The sequence below is a fragment of the Eriocheir sinensis genome, unplaced genomic scaffold (genome assembly GCF_024679095.1).
Source record: "Eriocheir sinensis breed Jianghai 21 unplaced genomic scaffold, ASM2467909v1 Scaffold19, whole genome shotgun sequence".
NCBI classification, from domain to species: Eukaryota; Metazoa; Arthropoda; class Malacostraca; order Decapoda; family Varunidae; genus Eriocheir; species Eriocheir sinensis.
Genome location: NW_026111294.1, coordinates 288,932 through 309,628, shown reverse-complemented (window position 1 = coordinate 309,628; position 20,697 = coordinate 288,932). Strand labels below are relative to the sequence as shown.

The window sequence follows — 20,697 nt, the reverse complement described above, 5'->3', positions numbered from 1 at the left end:
AGTATGGGTTCCGCAAGGGGCGTTCTACTGGTGATCTCCTAGCCTCTTAACTGACTCTTGGTCATCCTCTCTTAGCCGTTTCGGTGAAACTTTTGCTATTGCTGGGACATATCAAAATTTGATAGGGTCTGGCACAAATCTTTGCTTTCTAAACTACCCTCCTACGGTTTCTATCCTTCTCTCTGTACCTTTATCTCCAGTTTCCTTTCTGACCGTTATATTTCTGCCGTGGTAGACGGTCACTGTTCTTCCCTAAATCTATTAACAGTGGTGGTGTCCACAGGGTTCTGTCCTATCTCCCACTCTTTTCTGTTGTTCATTGATGATCTTCTTTCCAAAACGAACTGTCCTATCCATTCCTACGCCGATGATTCCACTCTGCATTATTCAACTTCTTTTAATAGAAGACCCACCTTCAGGAACTTAACGACTCAAGGCTGGAGGCTGCAGAACGCTTAGCCTCAGACCTTACTATTATTTCCGATTGGGGCAAGAAGAACCTGGTGTCCTTCAACGCCTCAAAACACAGTTTCTCCACCTATCCACTCGACACAATCTTCCAAACAACTATCCCCTATTCTTTGACAACACCCAGCTATCACCTTCCTCAACACTAAACATCCTCGGTCTATCCTTAACTCAAAATCTCAACTGGAAACTTCATATCTCATCTCTTACTAAATCAGCTTCCTCGAGGCTGGGCGTTCTGTACCGTCTCCGCCAGTTCTTCTCCCCTGCACAGTTGCTGTCCATATACAGGGGCCTTGTCCGCCCTCGTATGGAGTATGCATCTCATGTGAGGGGGGGCTCCACTCACACAGCTCTTCTGGACAGAGTGGAGGCAAAGGCTCTTCGTCTCATCAGCTCTCCTCCTCATACTGATAGTCTTCTACCTCTTAAATTCCGCCGCAATGTTGCCTCTCTTTCTATCTTCTATCGATATTTCCACGCTGACTGCTCTTCTGAACTTGCTAACTGCATGCCTCCCCCCCTCCCGCGGCCCCGCTGCACTCGACTTTCTACTCATGCTCATCCCTATACTGTCCAAACCCCTTATGCAAGAGTTAACCAGCATCTTCACTCTTTCATCCCTCACGCTGGTAAACTCTGGAACAATCTTCCTTCATCTGTATTTCCTCCTGCCTACGACTTGAACTCTTTCAAGAGGAGGGTATCAGGACACCTCTCCTCCCGAAACTGACTTATCTTTCGGCCACCTCTTTGGATTCTTTTTAGGAGCAGCGAGTAGCGGGCTTTTTTTTTTTTTTTTATTAATGTTTACTTTTTTGTGCCCTTGAGCTGTCTCCTTTGCTGTAAAAAAAAAAAAAAAAAAAAAAAAAAAAATGCGGTGTGCCTGACAACAGCACTGGTCCACTGATCAAGTGTGTCATACTAACCTCACCAACATAACCACGTTTGGGCCAGTCCTACTGAGTGTTCATCCTCTCTCTAAGAATTTAATTGTTACACTGGTTATACAAACTTTTAGAACTCTTGCTATGTATGCCCTCCTATCATGGGTTACTACATAGTATTTCTCTTCCTCAGGGTAAATCTTCCCAAATTTCCTAGGAATAAAGCTCACATAAGTGTCTTGCTCACTCTCCATCATAAGATATCGTCTGGCGATCAAGAATTACCCTGGACCGAGCAAGAATTTTCCCAAATCTAGGGAAATTCTTGCATTTCTTGTTTTAGCGCATCAGATTTTCAAGACTACCCCCAAATTCTTGACAAGAATCAGGGGTCCCGCACAAGCCGCAGCAGAGCAGAGTACGGCCACTTTCTTGCTGGCCGCACCTCTTTAGGCCTATGGCAAGGACCATTTCCTGAGCTTCCTACGAGTAACCCTGCCAGGTGGGGTTGGATATAGAGTTCACGAGGTTACTGTTGTGTTACTGCTGCACATCATTGTAGGATAAGTAGGAACTTTCCGGTATGAAAACATTGTAAATCATCAGAGACAAGAAAGTGAAACGATGCCATTTGTCAATATTTTGTTGAAAAAAGGACGTTTTAAGAAATTCCGTCGCATACAGTGACGCTAAGCAGCTAGGGAAATGTACCCAATGAACTTTAGATCTTGTAATTGTGACTAAATTAACGCATGTTGTCCTTGATGAGTGATAAAATAAGAAATAGTGTTGATTCATCTTGTCATGTGAGCAAGAAAGAGGACTCTGGCGGATCACGGGTGGGAGGTGAAAACAGTCTCAAGAAAGCCAGATATCACCAGATGTCGCCTATAGTTTTCCTATGTTGTCAGTGACAGGATCCACCACCAGGGTGCAGCACCAGCCAATGTTTGCTGGCACTTGCTAAAATGTGTCTCAATTCACCTCAAAACTTTTTTTTGTTGGGGTGAATTGAGACAAAATTATTCAGACTATTACAGCAAAAATATTGAAGATATTTTATTTCTGTTTAATTAATATTAAACCTGAACTATTTAACAATCCACATGCAAAAAATAATGCATATAAAATCTCAAATAACTTCAGGAGAATAAATTTACCAAAACTACACAATTTTGCAGGGATAAAAATTCTTACCCTTAGGGAGAATGGATTTTACATGCCTGTGGTTCAATATATCCCACCCAAGACAATATTCAAATCTTTATCATATTTATTTATAACTGTACCTGACATAACAACTGCACCTGACATAACCTGAAACTAATCAAACATAACCTGGCCCATGGCTCAATATATCCCACCCAAGACAATATTCAAATCTTTATCATATTTATTTATAACTGTACCTGACATAACAACTGCACCTGACATAACCTGACAAACTAACCAAACATAACCTGGCCCGTGCCTCGATATATCCCACCCCAGACAATATCTATTTCTATATCATAAACAATATAACCTAACCTGACCTAGATATATGTTCAGAGAGTTGCCCATCTCACTGCAGTACTTCTCACCCTAGCCATGGGTTAGATCTCATTATTCCATGCATTTTGAACCCCATATATATGCATTGCAAATTGACAGAAACGATGCTACCGAATTTTAGAAAGTTAGTGTCTTTTTTGTGGGCCGCGGTGTTGTGGGCCCCGAGCGTTAGAGGGATGGCATACGACTCTCAATAATTTGGCCCACACTCGCCTGGTAAGGTTAGATTAATTCTACGGTGTTCTACCTACTACTGTTGTGTTTCTCAAGTTTTACGAAATAATTACGGCTACCACTGTTTACGCGTGCCATATTTGACTGCTCTGGTGACGGGCGCGGCGGCGGTGCAGCCGGTGTTTCGAGAAATACCCCCTTGCAGAATTAGGTCACATATACATATGGGGGGAGGTCCAGGGGGGGGGATGCTGCCCCCCTGGTTAGAAGGGGGGGCGAGGGGGGCGAGGCCCCCCATTAGCTGTTAGGTCATAAAGTTTGGTTGGGATAATTTAAATATGTTCCCCCACCCTAAACCCTCTGCGAGGTATTTTGCAGCTGTGGCGCCAGATGATGAAATTGCAATAAATCACTTTTTAGTAGTTTCCGTAGAAAAAAATATCTCCAAATGAAAAAGCACAATATTTTGGCCAGAAATAAATAGCCAGTGTATCAAATTTTGAGACGGGCAACTCTCTGAACACTTAACGCCATACCTAACTAAAACTAACCTGACATAACCTGGTCCGCGCTTCGATATATCCCACCCCAGACAGTATCTATTACTATATCATAAACAATATAACCTAGCCTGACCTTACCGTACCTGACGTAACCTAACTAAGACTAACCTAACATAACGACCTGTGCCTTAATATACCCCACCCCAGACAATATCTATTTCTTTATCATAAACAATATAACCTAACCTTATATAACCTGACCTTACCATACCTTTACCAAATATATTCCTCGATATACCCCACCCCAGACCATATTTTCAAGGAAATTAATATCTCACAAACATCATCTTTCCTCTATTATTAATGGTGATGGCAGCAGTGCCTGGCACCCTCCCGTCCCAGATACCAGACTACACCCACCCACCCTAGACAGCCCTCCCACAGACACTGGCCCACCACCCAAGACAGCCCTCCTACAGACACTGGCCCACCACCCAAGACAGCCCTCCCACACATGCTGGCCACCACCCAAGACAGCCCTCCCACAGACACTGGCCCACCACCCAAGACAACCCTCCCACAGACACTGGCCCACCACCCAAGACAGCCCTCCCACACACACTGGCCCACCACCCAGGACAACCCTCCCACAGACACTGGCCACCACCCAAGACAGCCCTCCCACAGACACTGGCCCACCACCCTAGACAACCCTCCCACAGACACTGGCCCACCACCCTAGACAACCCTCCCACACACACTGGCCCACCACCCAAGACAACCCTCCCACACACACTGGCCCACCACCCAGGACAACCCTCCCACACACACTGGCCCACCACCCTAGACAGCCCTCCCACACACACTGGCCCACCACCCAAGACAGCCCTCCCACAGACACTGGCCCACCACCCAAGACAGCCCTCCCACACAATCTGGCCCACCCAGGACAACCCTCCCACACACTGGCCCACCACCTAGACAGCCCTCCCACAGACACTGGCCCACCACCCAAGACAGCCCTCCCACAGACACTGGCCCACAACCCACGACAGCCCTCCCCCACACACTGGCCCACCACCCTAGACAGCCCTCCCACAGACACTGGCCCACCACCCTAGACAGCCCTCCCACAGACACTGGCCCACCACCCAAGACAGCCCTCCCACACACTGGCCCACCACCCAAGACAGCCCTCCCACACACACTGGCCACCACCCACGACAGCCCTCCCACAGACACTGGCCACCACCCAAGACAGCCCTCCCACAGACACTGGCCACCACCCAAGACAGCCCTCCCACAGACACTGGCCCACCACCCAAGACAGCCCTCCCACACACACTGGCCACCACCCAAGACAGCCCTCCCACACACACTGGCCACCACCCAAGACAGCCCTCCCACAGACACTGGCCCACCACCCAGGACAACCCTCCCACAGACACTGGCCACCACCCAAGACAGCCCTCCCACAGACACTGGCCACCACCCAAGACAGCCCTCCCACACACACTGGCCCACCACCCAAGACAGCCCTCCCACAGACACTGGCCACCACCCAGGACAGCCCTCCCACACACACTGGCCACCACCCAAGACAGCCCTCCCACAGACACTGGCCCACCACCCAGGACAGCCCTCCCACAGACACTGGCCACCACCCAAGACAGCCCTCCCACAGACACTGGCCACCACCCAAGACAGCCCTCCCACAGACACTGGCCCACCACCCAAGACAACCCTCCCACAGACACTGGCCACCACCCAAGACAGCCCTCCCACAGACACTGGCCACCACCCAAGACAGCCCTCCCACAGACACTGGCCACCACCCAAGACAGCCCTCCCACACACACTGGCCACCACCCAAGACAGCCCTCCCACAGACACTGGCCACCACCCAAGACAGCCCTCCCACACACACTGGCCACCACCCAAGACAGCCCTCCCACAGACACTGGCCACCACCCAAGACAGCCCTCCCACAGACACTGGCCACCACCCAAGACAGCCCTCCCACACACTGGCCACCACCCAGGACATCCATCCCACACACTGGCCACCACCCAGGACAGCCCTCCCACCCACACTTTCCACCACCCAGGACAGCCCTCCCACACACTGGCCACCACCCAAGACAGCCCTCCCACACACACTGGCCACCACCCAGGACAGCCCTCCCACACACACTGGCCCACCACCCAAGACAGCCCTCCCACACACTGGCCACCACCAGGACAGCCCTCCCACACACTGGCCACCACCCAGGACAGCCCTCCCACACACACTGGCCACCACCCAAGACAGCCCTCCCACACACTGGCCACCACCCAAGACAGCCCTCCCACACACACTGGCCACCACCCAAGACAGCCCTCCCACACACACTGGCCACCACCCAAGACAGCCCTCCCACACACACTGGCCCACCACCCAAGACAGCCCTCCCACAGACACTGGCCACCACCCAAGACAGCCCTCCCACAGACACTGGCCACCACCCAAGACAGCCCTCCCACAGACACTGGCCACCACCCAAGACAGCCCTCCCACAGACACTGGCCACCACCCAAGACAGCCCTCCCACAGACACTGGCCCACCACAGAAGTGAAACAAGAAGTTGAGTTACGAGCAGTCAGTGTGAAGGAGTTGGTTGAGGTGGCGCAAGATGTGGCGGACATTTTGCAGCGAGCCGAGCATGCACATGTGGAGTCAGCAGATGCAACTTGGGCTGAGGTCACCAAACGTAAGAGGAAAGTTAAGAAGAATTTACTTGTTGTCAAGGCCTCTACACAGGAAAAGAAGGCAACAGACATGAAGGATGAAGTCTCCCAGGCACTGAATGGTATTCAAATAACTGATTCAAGATTTACAAATAGAGGTAACATTGTCATGAACTTTGATAATGAGAACACAAGGGATGAGGCTGCTCAAAAACTGGAGTCTGTTGAGCAAATTAATACCAAGAGTGTTGGAAAGATGAAACCAAAGATCATGATATGCAATGTGCATAAAGAGGAAACCAAGGAAAAAATAAAGGAGACCATCTTAGACTGCAATGAGTTCTTACATGCCATTGGGGGTGTTGAGGATAAGACTGAGTTGGTTTTTAGCAAGCCTGCGGCTGGCGGCACGATGCACTACATTTTGAGGTGTGACCCAACTGTAAGAGAGCTGATTCACAAGAATCATGACAAGCTAAAATTAGAATGGGGAATATACACAGTGAGAGACAGATATCATGCAATTATATGCTATCACTGTCAGAGATGTGGCCATCTTGAGGCCAACCGTACTGCCAAGACCAATGGAGATGCCCAAAATGTTTCAAATGCACAAGCAATTATAAATCACAGGAGTGCACCATGGCCGAGAAGAAATGCATAAATTGTGTGAGGTAATACAAGAAGCCTGAAATCATCCACTCAGTGAATGACCAGTGTTGTCTAGTTTTCCAGACTGAAATTGAGAGAATTCGTAACATGACTGATCATGGCTATTAATTATAGTGTCTGTACTGAAACATAAATTGTGTGTGATGAATGTTCAGTGTGCTGGAAATAATTGTTGAATATTTAATTGTGATACTATAATGAAAATAGTGGACATGAACACTGAACTAGTTGTTATACGTGATATTATTCGTAAAAGAAATTAAGACACTCACTCACTCACTACAATGTTTGAGAATAAGTGCATGGAAGACTATTATTGAGGCTAACGTTGAAATTGTTGACGGCCCTCGTAGAGCGCTGCATCAGCGGCGGAGCAGCAGGGCCTGAAACCTCATCAACGATAACGGTAACCCAAGACAGCCCTCCCACACACACTGGCCCACCCCCCAGGACAGCCCTCCCACACACACTGGCCCACCACCCAGGACAGCCCTCCCACACACACTGGCCCACCACCCAGGACAGCCCTCCCACACACACTGGCCCACCACCCAGGACAGCCCTCCCACACACACTGGCCCACCACCCAGGACAGCCCTCCCACACACTGGCCACCACCCAGGACAGCCCTCCCACACACACTGGCCCACCACCCAGGACAGCCCTCCCACACACACTGGCCCACCACCCAGGACAGCCCTCCCACAGACACTGGCCACCACCCAAGACAGCCCTCCCACACACACTGGCCCACCACCCAGGACAGCCCTCCCACACACACTGGCCCACCACCCAGGACAGCCCTCCCACACACACTGGCCCACCACCCAGGACAGCCCTCCCACACACACTGGCCCACCACCCAGGACAGCCCTCCCACACACACTGGCCCACCACCCAGGACAGCCCTCCCACACACACTGGCCCACCACCCAGGACAGCCCTCCCACACACACTGGCCCACCACCCAGGACAGCCATCCCACACACTGGCCCACCACCCAGGACAGCCCTCCCACACACACTGGCCCACCACCCAGGACAGCCCTCCCACACACACTGGCCCACCACCCAGGACAGCCCTCCCACACACACTGGCCCACCACCCAGGACAGCCCTCCCACACACACTGGCCCACCACCCAGGACAGCCCTCCCACACACTGGCCCACCACCCAGGACAGCCCTCCCACAGACACTGGCCACCACCCAGGACAGCCCTCCCAGACACTGGCCCACCACCCAGGACAGCCCTCCCACACACACTGGCCCACCACCCAGGACAGCCCTCCCACACACACTGGCCCACCACCCAGGACAGCCCTCCCACACACACTGGCCCACCACCCAGGACAGCCCGCCCAACCCCACTGGCCCACCACCCAGGACAGCCCTCCCACACACTGGCCCACCACCCAAGACAGCCCTCCCACACACACTGGCCCACCACCCAAGACAGCCCTCCCACACACACTGGCCCACCACCCAAGACAGCCCTCCCACACATGCTGGCCACCACCCAAGACAGCCCTCCCACACACACTGGCCCACCACCCAAGACAGCCCTCCCACACACACTGGCCCACCACCCAAGACAGCCCACCCACACACTGGCCACCACCCAGGACAGCCCTCCCACACACACTGGCCCACCACCCAGGACAGCCCTCCCACACACTGGCCCACCACCCAAGACAGCCCTCCCACACACACTGGCCACCACCCAAGACAGCCCTCCCACACACACTGGCCCACCACCCAAGACAGCCCTCCCACACACACTGGCCACCACCCAAGACAGCCCTCCCACAGACACTGGCCACCACCCAAGACAGCCCTCCCACAGACACTGGCCCACCACCCAAGACAGCCCTCCCACACACACTGGCCCACCACCCAAGACAGCCCTCCCACACACACTGGCCACCACCCAAGACAGCCCACCCTTGGATGGCACAGACACTCTCGTTGGTGTTCACATTTACTGCCGCTGATGATGAGCGTCACCATCGCAGGGCCGCCAACACTATAATGATGTTAGCCTCCATAAATAATCCTGGGTGCACTTGTTCATACAACATTGTAGCGAAGGAGTGAGTCTTGATTGCTGCCATGAAGGTTACAAGCTGGTGGTGTCAGCCTAAAGGTGAACTGGGACCAAATCCGAGCGGAACTTGAACTTGCCGACTGGGAAGCGCTTATGACAGGGAAGGATGTTAACACCTCACTGATGCTCCTACAGGAAAAGGCCCTGGACATCTGCAAACGGTGGACCCCACGGAAAGGTAACCGGACAAAGCAGCTCATCCCAAGGGACAGGAAAATCCTAATGAGAAAAAGGTCAACTCTGAAGAAAAAATTACTCAGTGTTCCAGAGCACCACACAACAACAAGGAGTCGGATTCAAGACCAGCTAGATTCCTTGGAACATCAACTGATGGAATCCCATGAGCAAGAGAGAGCCAGAGATGAAAGAAGGGCAGTGTCAAACATCAAGGAGAACTCAAAATACTTCTTCACGTACGCCCAGAAAAAACTCAACGGACGTGCCCCAGTAGGCCCTCTGATAACGGACGGTAATGAGACTGTGAGCTGCCCAAAGGAATGGCTGAGCTGCTCCGCCAACAGTACGACAGTGTCTTCAGCACCCCACTGCCGAACAAGATGGTAACAAACCCTATCTCCTTCTTCCAAGCCCCAACAGAAGATCACCAGCTGCTCACCGATATAGAATTAGAAACCGGGGACATTGTAGCAGCCATCAACAGTATTGCACCGGACTCAGCAGCAGGACCGGACGGCTTCCATGCCATACTGCTAAGAAACTGCAGGAATGAGCTAGCAAAACCACTTCAGCTACTGTGGCACAAATCACTAAGTGAAGCGACAGTCCCGCCACTACTAAAGACCGGGATAGTAACTCCCATCCACAAAGGTGGCAGCAGAGGACAAGCCAAGAATTACCGTCCTGTGGTCTTAACATCACACCTCATTAAAATAACTGAGAAGATCATCTGCACAAAGCTCGTCGACCACCTAGAAAAGAGGAACACCTTAAACGAGGGACAGCACGGATTTAGGAGAGGTCGTTCCTGTCTCTCACAGCTACTGAAGCACCACCAAGGAATACTCGAGGCAGTGCGGGAGGGCAGGAACGCAGACGTCATCTACCTAGACTTCGCCAAGGCCTTCGATAAGGTGGACCATGGGCTACTGCTACACAAACTCAGGGCTCATGGTATCAGTGGTAACCTAGGAAAATGGATCCACAGTTTCCTCACAGGCCGAACTCAACAAGTGTCAGTCCAGGGCAGTTTATCTTGACCCAGCCCAGTCAAAAGTGGCGTTCCTCAAGGCTCGGTGCTGGGACCACTCCTGTTCCTGGTCATGATACAAGACATCGATCAAGACCTCCAGCATGCCCAGGCCACATCCTTCGCAGACGACACGAGGATCCTTAAACATGTACAACAAGCCCACAGTGACACTGCCCTGCTACAAGCTGACGTGGACCGAGTGATAACTTGGGCAGAGGAGAACAACATGCTGCTAAACAGTGACAAATTTGAGGCACTTAGATATGGCCCACTACAGGAGCTGAAGACCACAACAAGTTACATCTGCAACCAGCAAACTATCGAAAGCAAACACCACGTCAAGGATCTTGGAGTGTATGTGAGTGATGACGCCACCTTCACGTTGCACTACGACAAGATCACAGCAACAGCCCCAAGACTCACTGGTTGGATACTACGCACCTTCAGAACCAGGAAACAGGACTGTATGCTGACACTGTGGAAATCCTTGGTGCTCCCTAGGCTGGAGTACTGCTGCCAGCTGTGGTCCCCACACAGAGTGGGAGATATATCAAGGATAGAGGCAGTGCAGAGAACATTTACCAGCCATATTGAGGGTATGGAGCACCTCAACTACTGGGAAAGGCTACAGCACCTGCATCTCTACTCACTACAGCGGCGCCGAGACAGGTACATCATCATGTACATGTGAAGACACTTGAGAAGCTGGTACCAAATGCCGGCCTTCAGGAGCACCACCACCCAAGGCGCGGAAGGCTGTGCTACATCAAGAGGACTGAAGGTTCTTACCTGGTTCTTACCTGGTTGGGCTCCCTAGGAGGGAACCCCACAGTGGCTAGCACGCCAGTCTTGTGTATTAGAGAACAACAGAAATCCACGACAAAGAAAGATAAGACTGGAAAGTGTACTAAAAGCCTGTTTAGAATGGTAATAAGTAGATTGAGCTCAGTAATGAAATAAAGTGTCTCCCAGGAACTCAGCAAGTCCCTTCTTGAAAGAGTTTAGGTTGGTTGACTCTGCTACCTCTGGGGGGAGTGAGTTCCACAGCCTCACCACACGAACTGAGAAAAATCTATGTCTGGCTTCGCAAGTGCTGTGAGGAACAAAAATTTTGAACTTGTGCCCTCTAGTAATATCCCTTGTTGGTGCCATGGTGAATAGATCTGTAGGTGATATAGCTGACATACCATTGAAGATCTTCCAACATTTAATAATATCTGCCCGCAATAGTCTTCCTTTCACAGAGTAAAGATTTAAAGTTTTAAGTCGCTGATCATAAGACATAGTCTCACAACCTGTGATAAGCTTAGTCCATCGACACTGAACTGATTCTAGAAGAGATAAGTCAGTAATATAACCTGTGTTCCATACTGGGGATGCAAATTCAAGAAGTGGACGTACATGTGTAATGAATAGTTTAACCATAAAGGAAGGTGAGCGACACAAGGTTGACTTAAGAAAGGAATATGACAAACCAGCAGCCTTTGACACTACAGATTGGATATGTTGATGGAATCTTAATGACGGATCAGTGGTTATGCCGAGATCTACTGCAGCAAAACTGAAACTTAGGGGATTGCCTTTAACAGTATAAAATGAATACAGGCCCAAATCATAAGACTGACGGAGGTCAGTGCCAAAGCTCATGAGTTTAGTTTTGTCAGTATTAATCTTTAAGTCCCACGATTCTGCAACTTTAATTAAAGAATCAATATCTCTTTGGACAATACTAATGCCCTCCAACACTGTATTAAGGCTCTGAGGCTTTATCAGAAGATAAAGTTCAAGATCATCAGCAAATAATTTTATGTTTGATACTAAAGTATTGGAGATGTGATTTATGTAAATAAGGAAAAGAGTAGGACCTAACACAGAACCCTGTGGCACACCGCTAATTACTGGAAATGAAGAACTGATCTGTCCGCCCACTACAACTTCCATAGTCCTATGGGATAGAAATGTCTTGATCCAAGATAGAATAACACCATTAATGCCCACTGAATTAAGTTTAGTAAATAGAATCTGGTGATTAATAGTGTTGAAGGCTTTTGAAAAATCAAAGAGAATAAGATCAACCATATTGCCCGTGTCCATCCACTCAGAGACTGCATCATACGTAAGTAAGAGCTGATCCTCCACAGACTTGCCAGAGCGAAAACCAAACTGGTTGACATTCAGTACTGAATTGGCTTCCAAATAATTATGCAGTGCAGCAACAATTATTCTCTCTAAAATTTTACAGCTAACAGAAGTGAGGCTTACTGGGCGATAGTTAAGAGGATCACTTCGTTTACCATTCTTGAAAATAGGTACTACTGAAGATTTTTTCCAAATTTCAGGAATCTCCCCCGAATTTATAGATGAAACGAATATTTTAAACAGAGGATATGCTAAATTAGTGGAGCAATGTTTTAGTAATACTGGATGAACAGAGTCAGGTCCCATTGCAGTGGAAGGGTTAATAGCACCGAGTTCCCTAGCAACATCATGAACTGTGAAGTGTATCTGGTGAAAGGAGCCATCATGTACTTGATGTGGTGACTGTGGAAGACCAGAGGGTATGGTAAACACTGAGGAAAAAGCACCACCTAAGAGCTGAGCCATCTCTTTAGGGTCGGATACTAAGTTTTCTGCATCACCGAGAGGACCAACGGAAGGACAGCCTACTTTTTTCCGGCGTATGTACGAGTGAAATAATTTGGGCTTAACTGAGTAATTATTAAGGATGTCCTCCTCATAAGAAATCTGTTTCTGAGTGGAATAGTTCCTGTACTGGTAATTTACATCCAGAAATGTTTGCAAAGCTTCAAAAGCGAGTTTCTAGCATGTACTGCTCTCATCTGTTTGTAATGGTTCCAACTATTCTTTCGGATGTTTATAAGAGCTCTAGGAGGTTTGTATTCCCATGGTTTGTAAGGGGCACTTGATGAGGAGCGAAGAGTTTTTTGTGGAGCACATGTTCTTCCAAGATAGTTTATATAGGACAAAATTTATTGTATGAATCATTAGAGTTCATATTCTGGAATTCAAAGTCCCAGTCTACAGTGGACAAGAATTGATTAATTTGCTTAAAATTGGCTTTAGGCCAGAAAGGAGATGCAGCGCTGACATTTGACTTCACAGGTTTTTACTGGAAAATATAGCCACAAAGTATAACACAGTGATCACAGTTGGGAAATGGGGGAAATACATTAGAGGAGACTACTCGATCAGTTTCAGTAGTGAGAAATAGATCTAAAGTATTGCCTGCCCTGATGTTTGTTGGCTCATCAATCCACTGAGTGAGGCCTAATGAGGTGAAACAGTCTAGAAAAAGTTTATCAGTATTAGCAGTTACATTATTTACACCGCCTAGTAACCAAGAGATAGAAGGAAGGTTAAAATCACCAATCACTATTACTTCCCTGTTAGTACAAAAATCTGTTAGAAAATCTATGAGTTTATTATTGTCTTGAAGAGAGTAAGAGGGAGGTCTATAAACAACTACAATAAATATTTTGTAATCTGGAAGAAAGACTGAGCAGACGTTAGGTATTTTGATGTTCATGTTGAGACATCTGTAAGAATTGTGTACATAAATGACAACTCCATGTTTATGAACTGAACCAGAAACGTCATTTCTGAATGCGTTATAATTAGTAATTGAAACTGCAGCATCTGGAATAGTACTAATTAACCGTCTCAGTAACCCCTAATACATGTGCATTATTTGAAAATAAGAAGTGCTTAACAAATGCAACCTTATTGATAAGACTATTTACATTACACAAACTAACATTTAGTTGGGTAGTAAAGGGGCAGTTGAGCCAAGAGAATCAGAACTGGCAGGCTGGGCTACAGGCTGAGCTGAGGCACCAGCTAGCCTGTTCCTTTGTCGCCTCTCATACAGTTCTTTTTTTTGTTTGAATGTTAAATCCCTATTAACATAAATGCCATTGAACTCGTGGTTGTTTCTAAGATTTTTTGCTTCCATCACTAGCTTCCTACGCGAGTCATCATCGGCAATTTTAACTCTGTAAAGACCCTTGTTTCTATCAATACAAAATAAATCAGACATAGATGGAGTGGTATTCAGAAGATAGCAAGTGATGTTTGCAATGCTAGTCCTTGCATCTTCATTAGACTCGACCTTTACACCCCTGAATATGACTGATTCTTTCCTTTTTCTTCTCTCGTCCATCTCTACTATTTCCTCCCGAATAGACATTCTCAAATCATCCCCAGAGGCAACCTGAGTCGGAGAGGCAGAAGATGAATGCGAGGCAAGAGAGTCCTCAAGAGTGAAAACCATCGTGCACAACAGCTTCACCCACACTGGAGCACGCCTATTCAATGCAGTGCCTCCCAGCATAAGGAACCTGACTGCAGTAGCACCCGACACCTTCAAGTACCACTTGGACAAGTGGCTGTCAACAGTACCTGACCAGCCACCAGCGCCAGGTTATCCAAGTGGCAACGGAAATCGTCTTGGTAAAGATTCGTTTTAGGTCCGTGCCAGTATCTCATAATCTACTTTATGAAACATCACTGTCTCTTCATATATCTTTTCTACAAACCTTCAGCAAGAGGAGAGGAGCCAGTGGGAAGCAGCGGAGGTCCACCTCAGCTGTGTCCGTAGTCGACGAGATTCAACAAAGTAAATAACCTTGGCATCACCATAGTCTGCTTCACTAAGCCTCTCCCTCCCCCAGCCTCTTAGCACTGACAACAACACAGCCATAGAACAACACATTACAGGGCAACACAAGAATCTTTGTCTTCATTTTATGCGGTAAATATGGAGGAGCACACCTTGCAATGAACGCTGCTCACCAACACACACACACACACGTCAGCACGCCCCGCCAGGCACTACTCGGCCTTGGTCTGGGGCTCGGGTCTCCCTTCCTCCCTCTCCACCATTACCAAAACAGAATAACGATTTCACTCATAACTACAAGGGAATCTCATTACTGGGGCACGTGCGGCTGGGTGTTGTGTGGTGGTGGAAGGTGCAGCTATATATACAGCGTCCGTGGCTATATATATATATATATATATATATATATATATATATATATATATATATATATATATATATATATATATATATATATATATATATATATATATATATATATAAATCATAGGTACTGTACCGCTGTACCGCTACACTGCTTTCACAAGTGTGTGTGTGTGTGTGTGTGTGTGTATTTAGCTATTTGTAGTCTAGGTGGCCCGAGCTAAGCTCTAATAGTCCCGTCTCCATAAATACATTCATCCAGCCTTTCCTTCATTAGGTGGACACTGCTCGCCTCCACCACCTCTTCCTGCAAGCTGTTCCATGTGTTAACACTTCTGTGTGGAAAACTATATAACCTACTTTTTCAAGTCGCTCAAGCAGGTTCCTTTATTAAGTTTCTTTCCATGTCCTCTCAGCCCCTGTGTCCTCACAGTTGAGAAGAGATCATCTCTATCCACCTCATCAAACTTACTTACCAACTTATACAGCGTGATCACATCTCCTCTCTCCCTTCTTTGTTCCAGTGTCGTCAAGTCCATCTCCTTCAATCTGTGTGTGTGTGTGTGTGTGTGTGTGTGTGTGTGTGTGTGTTTACCTGGTTGTAATTACCATGTCTTTATCTGCTGTCCAATTAAATAAAGCAAAATAGAACGTGCAAAACAGTCAAGCAATGTTTCATATCCATTATTATTATTAATATTGTTATTATCATTAGTAGTAGTAGTAGCAGTACTAGTGTAGTGACACGACTTGCCTGATGGGCGAGCCTCCCATAACCCACTTAGCTAGGGGGTTACCTCTTTGGCCGACTGGTAAAGGAGTGGCTCTCCCGTTACGCTGGTCGCGGGTTCGATCCCCGGCGCCGGCAAAACTTCCCTTGTCTGGATTAATTTCTCGTGTGTTTCGTTACACGCAGTGGTCGTGTGGGAGTATAGTAAAGAGAAAAATTCAGGCATTTCAGTAGTAGTAGTAGTAGTGGTACAATTAGCATATACCCAGATAGAAGGAGAAAGTATATATTGAACAAAAGACATGTATGAGCTAGGAGAAGGAGGAGAAAGAGGAGGATTGGAGGAGGAAGAAAAGAGGAAAATAGAGGAAGCGGAAAAGAAGAGTGAAAACTGAAAAGAGAAAGAGAAGAAAGACAAGATGAGAGGAGATGGAGGAGGAGGAAACAATAAGAGAAGATAGAGAGAGAGATGGAGATAAAAAGAAAAGATGAAAGGAGGAGGAGGAGGAGGAAATAATAAGAGAAGGTAGAGGGAGAGATGGAGATAAAAAGAAAAAATGAAACGAGGAGGAGGAGGAGGAAACAATAAGAGAAGATAGAGGGAGAGATGGAGATAAAAAGAAAAGATGAAACAAGGAGGAGGAGGAGGAGTAGGAGGAGAGGGCAGAATGAAGAGAATAGATAAATAGCTAGACAGACAGATAGATTTACACAGGTTATTGCATGATAACAGATAATAAACCAATAGATACTGAGGTTATTGCACAGGGATAGATAGATAGATATATAGGCAGAGATATAATTAAATAGACAAACATAAACGGATATAGATAAGTAGATAGATAGACAGATAGACAGACAGACAGACGGGCAAATACACAAGAAATGGTCAATAGATAGAAAGAGGTCATTGCAGTGGTATAGTTAGACAGATAGACATACAGATAGGTAAATATATACATAGATATAGACTCAATAAAGCCGTAGAAACACTCCTATGTTAATTTTCCCTCCCTTGATAACGTAACTCCTCCTTTTCCTCCGGGTCTCAAGGTCAAAAGGTCAACCCCAAAACGCAACCCCGATGTAAGTTTTGGAATGTTAAAGTTTCCATTATCGCGTATTGAGGCGACAGGAGTTATCTTGAGGTTGATTTATAGGTCTACAGCACCCCTAGGATCCAGTATAGGCCTCAACGGGAGTGGCTGTACGCCCGATGCGGCCAGGTGCCATTCATTCTGCCTGGTTGATTGAGAGAATGTGGCGGGTGCCGTCCAAGGGTATATTTCTCCCTTTTTCAGGCCATGGCGGGGACTCTAGTGTGGTTTATGTTTATCTTCCTGGTACAATAGGCTTAGTTATGTAATATTCCCCGCACTGTGCAGGTATATACGCCCTCGTAGGCCTGTGAGAGCGTTACCTGTGTTGAAAAGTGTTGCCGTTTGGCCGAGTCGACTTGCATATTTTGGGTACGAATCGTGTGTTGCGGCGTGAGGGTGCCATGTGAGGATATATTTAACCCTATTTTTAGGCCATAGCGGTTATTGCAGTGTTGTTCCTGCATATCAAAGTGGTTAGTTATCTTGTTCAGTCTGTTGTTAAGCACACTGAGGGATAGCAAAGCCCCGTACAAGCCTGTATATGTGATGGGAGGTGTTGCCGTGGGCCCAAAGTCTTGTTGAATAATTTCTTGGGTGCCGCGTGAGGTGCCATAAGCCGATATATTTAATCCTGCTTTTAGGCAATACCGATCATTGTGTTGTTGTTCTTCAGTATTGCAGTGGTCAGATATCTTCACTAGTACACTGTTAGCCACGCTGCGTGATAACAAAGCACGGTATAAGCCTGTATACATGGTAGGAGGTGTTGCCGTTTCCCACAAGTTGACCATTTTTTCCTTATGTGTGTATATGAACATTTGACGCTTCAGTATGTCTTTCTATGCTAAACAAAGCCTAGGTATTGCAACAGACGTGTTTTGTACCAGTGTGGGAGCCCCTGAAGCCGTCTATCATTGAGTTAAGTGACCTAGTTTTGGGGTCATTGAGGTCGCCAGCTGATGGCAGTCGCTATCAGATTTAAGTATTCCCGGTGTCTTTCTATGCTAAATGAAAGCCTAGGTATTGTAATGGACGAGTTTTGTACTAGTTTATGAGCCCCTGAAGCTGTCTATCACTGTGTTACGTGGTGCGAGTTACGGGTCATTGGGGCCGCCAGCTGACGGTCGATCGAGTAGCTGTCATATTATTTCTCCACGTTCTGAGGCTTTACCGGCCATGCTGGTGTTGTTAATGTTTGTTTTGGTGATATGTTAATCAACGTTCTGTTTATCATACTGTGTGTTCTGTTTATCATACAGTTATTGCCTCTTTGAGCTTAATTTTGGAAGTATGGAAACTGTAGGGTGTTGCCATTCCTCACTACTGGATACATTTCTCCATATGTTAAGGCTGTACCGGTCCTTATTATGTCGTGTAGGGTTGTTTTAGTACTGAGATATGTTCAGTAACCTTCTGTTTATCGTACTGTGCAGTAATAACGTACACCAGTGTCAGCGAATAAGGCCGCAAATATGGCGGGAGGTGTTGCCATTCTCCACGCCTTTACCGGATATATTCCTTCATAATTTTAGGCTGCAGCGGCCATGCCAGTGTTGTTTTAGTGTTAAGATATGTACACTAATCTTCTGTTTGTCACACTGTGCAATGATAGCGCCTGTATCAGCTTGTGTAAGGCTGTATATATGGTAGTGTAATGCCCCGGGCTTTTTTTTATTTTCTCTTTTTCTATTTTCCTACACGTCCTCTGCGTGTATCGAAACAACACACGAGAAATTAATCAAGACAAGGAGTGGGTATTCCCCGGCTGCCTGGGATTGAACCCGCGACCAGCGTGACGGGAGAGCCACTCCTTACCGAGTCGGCCAAAGAGGTACCCCACTGGCTAGTGGGTTATGGGAGGCTCGTTCATCAGGCCGTCGCCGCACTACAGTAGGAGGTGCTGCCATTTTCCAGTTGAATAAAGTTTTGCTTACGCGTTCATATATGAGTACTTCACGACTCCCTAGGCCTTTGTATGCTAAGTAACAGGCTAGATCGTGTACTGGACGTGTTCTTTACCGGTCTGGGGCTCCTCAAGGCTCAAGCCATATCAGTGCCGTACAATGCCTCACGTGGGTGTTGAGGTCACTGGGCCCGGCGAGCCCGTCAGCTGTTTAGGCGCGAACTTTAAATCTTGCATCACAGCCTCCGGAGACGTGTTTGCTGATACATAAATGAACACCCACATGAATAATATTACGTCATAATGGATAATATTACGTCACAGCCTCCGGAGACGTGTTTGCTGATACATGAACACCCACATGGATAATATTACGTCATAATGGATAATATTACGTCACAGCCTCCGGAGACGTGTTTGCTGATACATGAATGAAAGCCTCCATGGGTAATATTACGTCATAATGGATAATCTTAATTGCGTTATATTGGATAATCTCACGTCATTAGCCGGAGATGTGTTTGTTGATTCACGAATCCCTCGATGAATAAGACACCCCAGAGTGGACACAGTGGTGACAGAGGACAGGGAGACACAATTAGAGCCGCAGTGATAGGAACGTAGACCCGATGGGACACAATTGCTCTATAAGCCTCAAGAACACGGCATCAACAGACATACTGGAAAACTCAAAGTGCCAGTCAGTATCATGCTGGTGAGAGTCTGTTGTCTTGTGTTCACCCTGTGCCAGGCATACTTAGTCACAGGACTGGAGGTACCTTTGCTACGTACCCGCTTGGAAACAGTACCTACTGAAAAATCAATGGGGAGTGACCACAGTTGGGAAAATTACCCGGTACATCCACGTCTCCAACCATCCGAAGTCAGAATTAAGTCTAATATGTTGCCAGATGTGACAAAAGCTGGGTCAGACGCCCACTGGTGCAGACCAGGAGACATGAAGCAGTGCATGAATGGCTGGTGGAGTGGAGGGCATTGTACTGACGGGGGCCTTCCTTGACGCCAGGCAATTAGAGGCAAGTTGAAATCTCCAAAAATAATTAATTCCTTAAATTGTTATAAATAAAATTCGTTTGTACAACTAATGGGCTGGGTCATCGGAGCAGGACGCAGGGAGACAGGGAGACACTTAAAACCGTACAGCAACGTTGCCATGGGCTGAACAGCCGCCAAAACTTACAAGAATAAGATGCAATGCCTGAAATGTTCCCTGGAATACACCACTACTGAGTATAAATGAATGTAATGGTTCAGAGATCTCCCAGCAGGACGCGTTGAGATGTATTGAAGAGAGGTGTTGTATGCATGTCGGTGCGTGTGTGCTGCATAAGTATTGGGGAGTGTATGATATAGAGAGTTTTGAGATGTATTGAAGTAGCCAGCAGCAGCAGCATCCAGTCTCCTCCTGTCATGTCAGTCATCACATCACTTCACATTCATCTCTTCCTTTCTTCATGTCTTTTTCTCCTCTTCCCTTCCCGTGTGCCTTCTTCATTCCTCAGGAGTTCACGCCACGCAAGTCAACCGTTCTACTTTCCTTTGGCATGCTAGTTTGTGCTGGCAGAGCCAAAGAAGCAATTGGGTTCTTCACTGAACTGTACCTGCCATCTGGTGGCCCTGCTGGAACCACCAAAATAAATA

General features: G+C 47.6%; 1 pseudogene; it reads right to left on the bottom strand.

The window, feature by feature from the left end:
• The window catches only part of LOC126990684 (C-factor-like), a 72,856-nt pseudogene extending 57,766 nt beyond the window's left edge, over positions 1–15,090 (bottom strand).
• Between the last annotated feature and the right edge of the window lie 5,607 nt (positions 15,091–20,697).